Here is a 7,988-nt window from a genome sequence, read left to right on the forward strand (position 1 = left end):
AGGGATCCCTGTGTTGTAAAATCAGGGAGGGAATTGAATATCTGGACTTGTGTCAATTAACATACAAAACTCAGTGCTTTTCATGTTCTCATTCACAAGCTATCTGTGTTCCTTCTTTGTCAACAACCGTAGTCATAGGCTTCCTAATTTTGACCATGGGAAAAGAGGAGAGGCCTCTGCGTGTTTGTGTCTGTTGGTTAGGCTGTGGTGCAGGTGGTGTCACACTTCAGTGAAGGTCTGGCTTTTCATCACAGGTTGATCTGAAAATTGTGTGCAAGGCTGGTGTCTCATGTGTTCTTTCTCCAACCTCAGCTTTTCTTAGTGCCTGAAGTGTCTGCAAGTGGAAATCCAGAAGAAGACAGAGAGAAACTGAGTTCTTGACAATGTATTTACTAGTGAGTAGCGGATGCCTCTTTCTACTGAAATTATACCCATATTGCTGGCAAATGGGCAGTTTTCTCCAGTTTGCATGGGTGTTTCATTTTTATTCTTTTTGTTTGTTTGTTTTTATGATGGAAAACGCACCCAGCCTTGGTGTTCCAAGTGCAATCAGAAGACTTTCATGTATCCGGCCTCCAGTTAAGTTTTCTGAGGACTCTAGGTTGGGTATCATGTGTCAAAGATTCCTAAATTATCAATATAATTTCTAATATTACACTACTTTATTCCAGCCCCTATTCAGGCTATTTACAAAAAAAAGACATGAGAGGTCTCATTTATATATTTCTTTTTCTTCTATCCATCCTATAACCTCACAGGGAAATAATTGACCCATTAACTGTACTGTTGGCTGAAATAGACTTAGGATTGTGATGAATGCAGGCAATAGAGATGCGTGAAGAGCAGAAGATCACAGCCCAATAATGAGGCTGATGTTCTAGCAGCTGAGTTCAATAGGCCCGTGTGATAGGCCTTGGGCAAGAGCTGCACAGGGTTGAGGGAAAAGGAGGGTTTGATAAAATATATTTGTGCTTTTAAAAACTTTGCAAAAGGACAACTAAAGAAGTCATTATTATTCTTATCCCCATTCGTTTTACCTTTTGATAATTAACCTTTTTGCCTTCTGGTAACTGAAAGTAACATATAAGGAATACAATTACTTAATTATGGTTGCACACTCAGGAGAAGGAATATAGTAGATCGAGTACAATTTAGGGTTCTGTGGAAATGCTTTATAAGGGCTGGTTAGAAAAAATAAAACAGTAAAGAGGCCTTTTTAGCCTTGAGCAAGCAAAGTGACAAGGTAAAGTTAAAAGAGAGACAGTGATAACTGATGTTTGGATTGCCCAGAGAAAGTTGAGAACAGGAGGCTTCATATCAAAGGAATCATCAGACTAAGACTTCCTCAGTATAGCAGCCTCAGCGGTCTCGTCTTGTGCTGCTGGACTGTCTTTAAGCCTTGCCCTGAACACCTGAATTACATAACATTAGAATGACTATATGTATGAATTGAATCCTATATTCTGCGTAAAACTTCTTCAGTTTTGAAGAATGCTGGAGTCTGGTTCATTACTTTCTAACTTTTTAATGAATAAGGGACCAATGACCTGTGTTTAATAAATATTTGCTAGATAGGAAACATATTTTCTATTACTTCTTTAGATTATTCTAAGCACATAATAGGTCTTTTAACCATTTGATTGGTGAGAAACCTGTGGTTCATCTAGAGAAATAATTTATTTAATCACGGTCATGTTTAAAAAGTAGTAAATCATGTTTATTTGCCTTGTGACAAATCTGTAATTTACTTGAAATTCATAGTAAATTTGTTTTATTTATGAAAGTTCAAGTGAAAATTTTATCATCAGTTATGTACAGGTGATTAACTCATTACTGAAAATTATCTGGGCTATATTATGCCACACCTCATGCGATATTTCTTTATAGTAAAGTTTAATGGACTAAGAGTTGGTATGTCTCTATGAGTGAATCTGAAAGGCAGATACCAGCTTAGTATTGAGAATGAACTGGCTGGAACCTAAAACACTGAGTGTTCTGCATACGCAGGTCCTACCTATGTCATCTCAGCCTTCCTCCTCTGGACATTAAAAGGGATTCTCTGTCTAAACTAAAACATCTGTGATATTTTAGAAGAAAGTGACTTTTGAAGATGTAGCTACTGACTTCACCCAGGAAGAGTGGGCCATGATGGACACATCCAAGAGAAAGCTGTACAGAGATGTAATGCTGGAAAACGTCAGTCACCTGGTGTCCCTTGGTGAGTCCCTCAACATTCGCATACGTATGTAGACACACATTGACTCATTCATTCAATAAGTGTTGGAACAGCTTCCCCATATCTCACTCTAATCTCTTCTCTGATTCTCTCACAGATCTTTTCTGAAAAAAGTTTGAGCTCTCTAAACCTGCCTGAAAGAAGTATCTTTATTTTATTTTATTTTATTTTGTTTTATTTAGTTTGTCACTCAATTAGAATGTAATCTTGACAAGGATTTCATGGTTTCCTTGGTACTCAGTCTCTAGTACTCAGAACAGACCTGGGAACTTAATGAATATTTTCAATGTATTAAATTAAATATTTTCTAAATAACTCTTCTGCTTTAGTCGCTATGCTTAGGCTGAGACCAATTAGTGGAAACAATAGCAGTATCTTTTCTGTATAGAACACCATTTATATTTGTATATCAAATGTTTTTTTATGTTCTGCCTAAGAATAATAATAAACATACTGTGCAGAGATTTAATTAATCTCTTTCTGAAAAGACTGTGTATTATGCATTGTGTCTTGGAACTTAGGCATGGACTCAGCATTCATAGGTCCTGATTGTTTCAAATTTCCTTTTCCCGGTGGACCTTTCGTTTGGATTTATTTTCTAGTCTCACGTTGGGTCAGAAAAATCCTGGGGAGTTTTCTGTGTTCTAGGTCTTGTGGCCTGAGCTGACCTTCACTGTTTTTATTCTTCCTTGATAGCCTGCCTTACAGTTGGTGATAATGCACATTTATTGACAGTGAACTCAAAACACAAGTACTGTTTCCACTAACAGGGTACCAGACAAGCAAATCCTATGTGATTTTGCAGCTGGAGCAAGGAAAAGAGCCCTGGCGGGAAGGAAGAGAATTTCTCCAAGGCCAGAATCTGGGTAAGCAACAGGGTCCTGTGCTCTAATCGCAGGAGGTGCTTTGTCAATGAATAATATCAGTCAAATAGTAATTAGCAGTTTTATTAAATGGGTGGTAATTTCTAAAATGTAGGTTAAGCTACTGGAGCAGAATTCCTTAGATGTTATTATCACTTTGTTCATATGTCCGATGCTACTCTTGTGTCCTCTTGCCTTTTCTTTTACTTTCGGGAAAAGGACAATTCATGTACTTGTTGGGGTTAAACTGTCACATGCTGACTCTTTTCCCGATAGCCCTGTGAAGACTATCCCTCTATTTACCTGCCTGATATCTCATCTCCATTTTAACTCCTTTCACATTTTAATTTTAAAACTCTTTTCTAATTGCTGACGCTGTACAATCTGTTTAATCTATTGAAGTATTTTCTTCATTTGACACATTTGCCACATCTAAGTGTCAATTTTTGAAAAAAAGTAAATGGGCCTTGGGATTTTTCAAACAATTTTGTTACCATAATACCAAGGTAACAATTTATTTTTCAATTATTTCAGACAAGGAAAGTGTCCTTAACAGAAAACACACGATATCCATGCATCCTATCAGAAAAGACGCATCCACCAGTATTGCAATGGTGAGTTTTATAGCTGTGTACACCAGTCATCGAAGTTAAAGACCTGGTAATGGGTTAAGTTAGTAATGACACACAGTCACCTGAGTGTAATTAGGCTGGCATTATGTGCTTTCAAAGCAAAAAAAATTTTGATACTTTGAATTCAGTGAATAAAGGGAGCTGTGTTCTAAACCATAACATGAGATCTTTAAAATAGAAAAAGTGCATATACATTGCTCATGCTCAGACTTTGAAAGATATTGATATCATCACAATTAATGGAATAACTCTGCAGTTGGGATCTTACAAAAGAGAAAAAAATCTGTGTCTGCAGGAGATAATGTGTATGCAAGTGTCAATCGAGAAAAATGATGAGACAAGTCTCAATCATTTTAGGAGATTTATTTACCAGAGTTAAGGACATGCACCTGAGGGACAGGTGTATATCTTTCTCCAAAGGTGATTTTTCCTAAATTTAAAGGGGGAAAGGGTGGGATATTGAGAAGTACACAATTTTCATGTAAAAGGTGGGTAGAAAAACATAGTCATTCATGCATTTTTCTGGCTGAGTGAATCTGGATTTTGTTTACATGAGATGACATAAACAAATGAGGTAGAGGAATAATGCAGGAAAGCTGCATTTTATATAAGACAACATAGGCAAAATGGGGCAGGGAAACAATCGGATATGCATTTGTGTCTGGTGAACTGGGGATGACTGCACCTGGAAAGACAAGCTATCAGTTGGCGTTGCCATGGTGTCATTTTAACAGCTCATGAGGAATTTCCTTGTGGGCAAAATATGGGGGAGGCATGTAGCTTTTCATCTTGTAGCCATATTATTTAGGAACCTGAAGGGGGAGGCAGGTTTGTGTGACCCTGTTCCCAGCTTGATTTCTCCCTTTGGTTAAATGAGTTTGAGTTGCCAAAATTTAATTTCCTTTCACACAAGTAACATTGGAAAGATTTCAACTGGGCTCTACCACTGAATGGTTGGTCTAGGATTCAAAGGTGGTGAAATGAATGTATAGATGTATGTTGGTAAATCAATAAGAGCTTTTAATCTTAGTCCCTAAAGGAGAACTCTCTCATTCTGGAGGATCCCTTTGAATGTAATGATTTGGGAGAAGATTGCACTCACAGTTCCACAATGACTCAGTGTTTGTTAACTCAGAGTGGAACGAAACCCTACATCAGCAAACAATGTGGAAAATCCCTTAGTAATCAGTTGTCCCCTAAACCACATAAACGAATTCATACTAAAGGTAAATCATATCAATGTAATATATGTGAAAAGGCCTATACTAATTGCTTTCACCTTAGACGGCACAAGATGACTCACACCGGAGAGAGGCCCTATGCAAGTCATCTACGTGGAAAATCCTTCACTCAGTGTTCTCACCTTAGAAGACATGAGAAAACTCACACGGGAGAGAGACCGTACAAGTGTCATCAGTGTGGAAAAGGCTTTATTCAATCCTTTAACCTTCGAAGACATGAGAGAACTCACCTCGGATAAAAGCGTTATGAATGTGATAAAAGTGGGAAAGTCTTTTCTCAAGGCTCTGGCTTTAGAGGACACAAAAGAATTCAGACTGAAGAGAAACCACGTGCTTGTCTTCTATGTGGGAAAGCCTTCAGTCTATCTTCTTACCTTAGATGATATGAGAGAACATGCACAGGAGAAAAGCCATATGAATGCCATTTATGTGGGAAAGCCTTCAGTCAATGTACTAATCTTAAATAACATCAGAAAATTCACCCTGGAGAGAAAATCATAAATGTCTTCAGAACATATTCGGACTTTAGATGACATGGTGTTAGGAATGACGAATGTAAGGAATATGGAAGAGACTTCAGCTGTAGTTGTGACATCTAAACATGCCAAAGGACTCACATTTTGAAGAATTACTGTAATCAACATGGACGTTACTTCAGTTACCTTTATTCTTCAGCCCACATCAATAAATTCATATGGAAGGGAAATTGTACGACATGTGTGTACCAAAGACTTGTGAGTGATCTGATCATAAATGACACGAGAGAGCTGAAACTGTCAACATAATAAACTAAAAGTCTTCAGCAACAGTTTTAATAACTTAAAACATGTGGGACTTTCAGGTAAAGAATCTCTAGCTCTGCGTTCAGTGTGAAAATGTTTTTGTGTGCAATTTGTTGTCAAATAACGTAAGAAAACTTTACTTGGATGAACCCTTTATTTGTATTTTCTGTGAATAAACATACAGCCAAGCACTAGGCTTGATGTTCACAAAAAAACACAATGGTAAAATGCTGCTAAAACGGAAAATAAGAGAGGAAATCCTTTATAAGCTAAATAAGAAGGGAAAGTCTTTCCACGGGCAATGAATTCTCTTGGAATACCAAACACTTCTTACTGGAGAAGTTATGCCTTGAAAAATCATGAGAAATCCTTTCTTCACAGAGTAACACTTGTGGCACATGTGAGATTTCACACTGGACAAAACACGGTTAGCATCTTGAAAGGAGAAGATTCTTTAGTGGTAATTCATTTCTTAGTTGACACTAAGTTTCTCACATTGTTCAGCTATCAAACTTGAAAATTACTGTGGAGAATCCTGATAGATTTCTCATCAGAAAAGTGAGTCAAAAAGGGGGACCTCTAGAAAAACTCTTAACACGTAGTTTAGCAAAATAGTTCAGAAATTTGAGAAAATGTCTATTCATAAAAATGCAGCACATAAATGTATAATAGCAAAGTGACCTGGGCATAAATTGAATACAAAATTATTTAAGAAATCTCATTAAACATTTCCAAAAGATCAATACTTACAAATATTGAAAGAATACAATCAATTGTTGAAAAAACTTAGTGTGTTGGCGAAGTCCTTCTTTCATTTATGCAGCCCTAACAAATCGATTTGCATCTGCACTCCTTGGCTTACGGGTGGAGATTCCAGCCCAACTTCTGAGTCTCCCCAGTCTTCAACAGCTCTTTCCTCATAGCTCACCTCCATTTACTTCAATGTCCACTGAAACCACTTGTTTCCATCCAGCCATGGAACTGACACATCAGAGATCTTCAGCCCCATTTGCCAGATTTCTCAGTGTGTCATTGCATAGATTTAGCAAGGAAATGGAGGCTGTATCAGACACCTAGTATATGCATTTGGGTGTCCCCAGCACTTGCCTCTGTCTCTGAGTAGTTACCTGGGATCAGAGAATAAGGCAGCCCTACTCTTCCATCCCTCAGAAATCTCTTGAAATTTTGTCCCTGAAACCTCTCTAAGTGGAGGTAGCAGTTCATCTCATGGAACCCCAGAGTTTATTCAGGTAAGTCCTGAGTTATTACACAGAGATAGACCCAGCTGTGTTCCTTTTACTTCTGTCCAGAAGATAAAACACCAGCATGATAAAACAGCTGAGCCCGTCAGCGACCATGCAAGCCTTTCCTATATTTGATTCAATGTACTTTTCCAGAAGCAAAATGAAAGTTCTCACAGAGGGGGCCTCCTCTGCCTTGTCCTCAGAATTAGAAAATGTATTGTCCAGCAAGGAGCCTCAGTACTGAACCTAAAACTCAAGAGAAAATGCTTCCTGAATAACAAGTGGGATGATGACTTGAAATTTTGCAAAACATGCACAATCTTAATATGATAGGCCTTACTAAGGTAAATGGCCTTATTCATTATTGAAATTGACACATCATTATATTAAAAAATCTCCACAAGTGATTGATTTTACTCTGCAGCCAGGGTTTATGTCAATTGTGAGGATAATGAGCAGGAAATTCGAGCCCTCGGCAAACTGGTTGGAGAGGCAAGGATTGTGTCCAGGCAGAGCTCATGACATTATTTATTGTTTAATCTATTTAATTAAATATGTAATTTACCCTCAAACTGTGGCTGACATTATATGTAGTCCTGAACCACATTAAGATGTACTATTTGTGCTGTGAAATTCTATGGGATTTGACAAACGCATGGTGGCAGATCTCCAGCATTAAAGCATAACACAGAATGCTTCTCTTATTCAAGCTCTTCTTCCCTTCACATAGAGGGAATCAATTGACTTTTGTATACTAACTTTCGAATTTGTTTCTTTATTCCCATCTTCTTTAATTAAAGCACAAGATATCATACTCAATTTCCATTTGATCTTCCAAAAGAAAGGTACTGAATAATCCACACCTGAATTTCAGTGATTCAGACTCAGCTCCACTGCTAAGCAGTAAAGGGCAAACGTCCTGTTCTGCCACCTCATGGCCGGCAGAGGGCAATGAAACCCATCGTTCCGGCCATGCAGGGCGCATGCGCG

The 7,988-nt window shown here is 37.9% G+C and overlaps 1 pseudogene; it reads left to right on the forward strand.

The window, feature by feature from the left end:
* The first annotated feature begins 340 nt into the window (after positions 1–340).
* On the forward strand, positions 341–5,746 carry LOC113222495 (annotated as a pseudogene).
* The last annotated feature ends 2,242 nt before the right edge of the window (positions 5,747–7,988 follow it).

Source organism: Piliocolobus tephrosceles, unplaced genomic scaffold, assembly GCF_002776525.5.
Source record: "Piliocolobus tephrosceles isolate RC106 unplaced genomic scaffold, ASM277652v3 unscaffolded_31518, whole genome shotgun sequence".
Taxonomy (NCBI): domain Eukaryota; kingdom Metazoa; phylum Chordata; class Mammalia; order Primates; family Cercopithecidae; genus Piliocolobus; species Piliocolobus tephrosceles.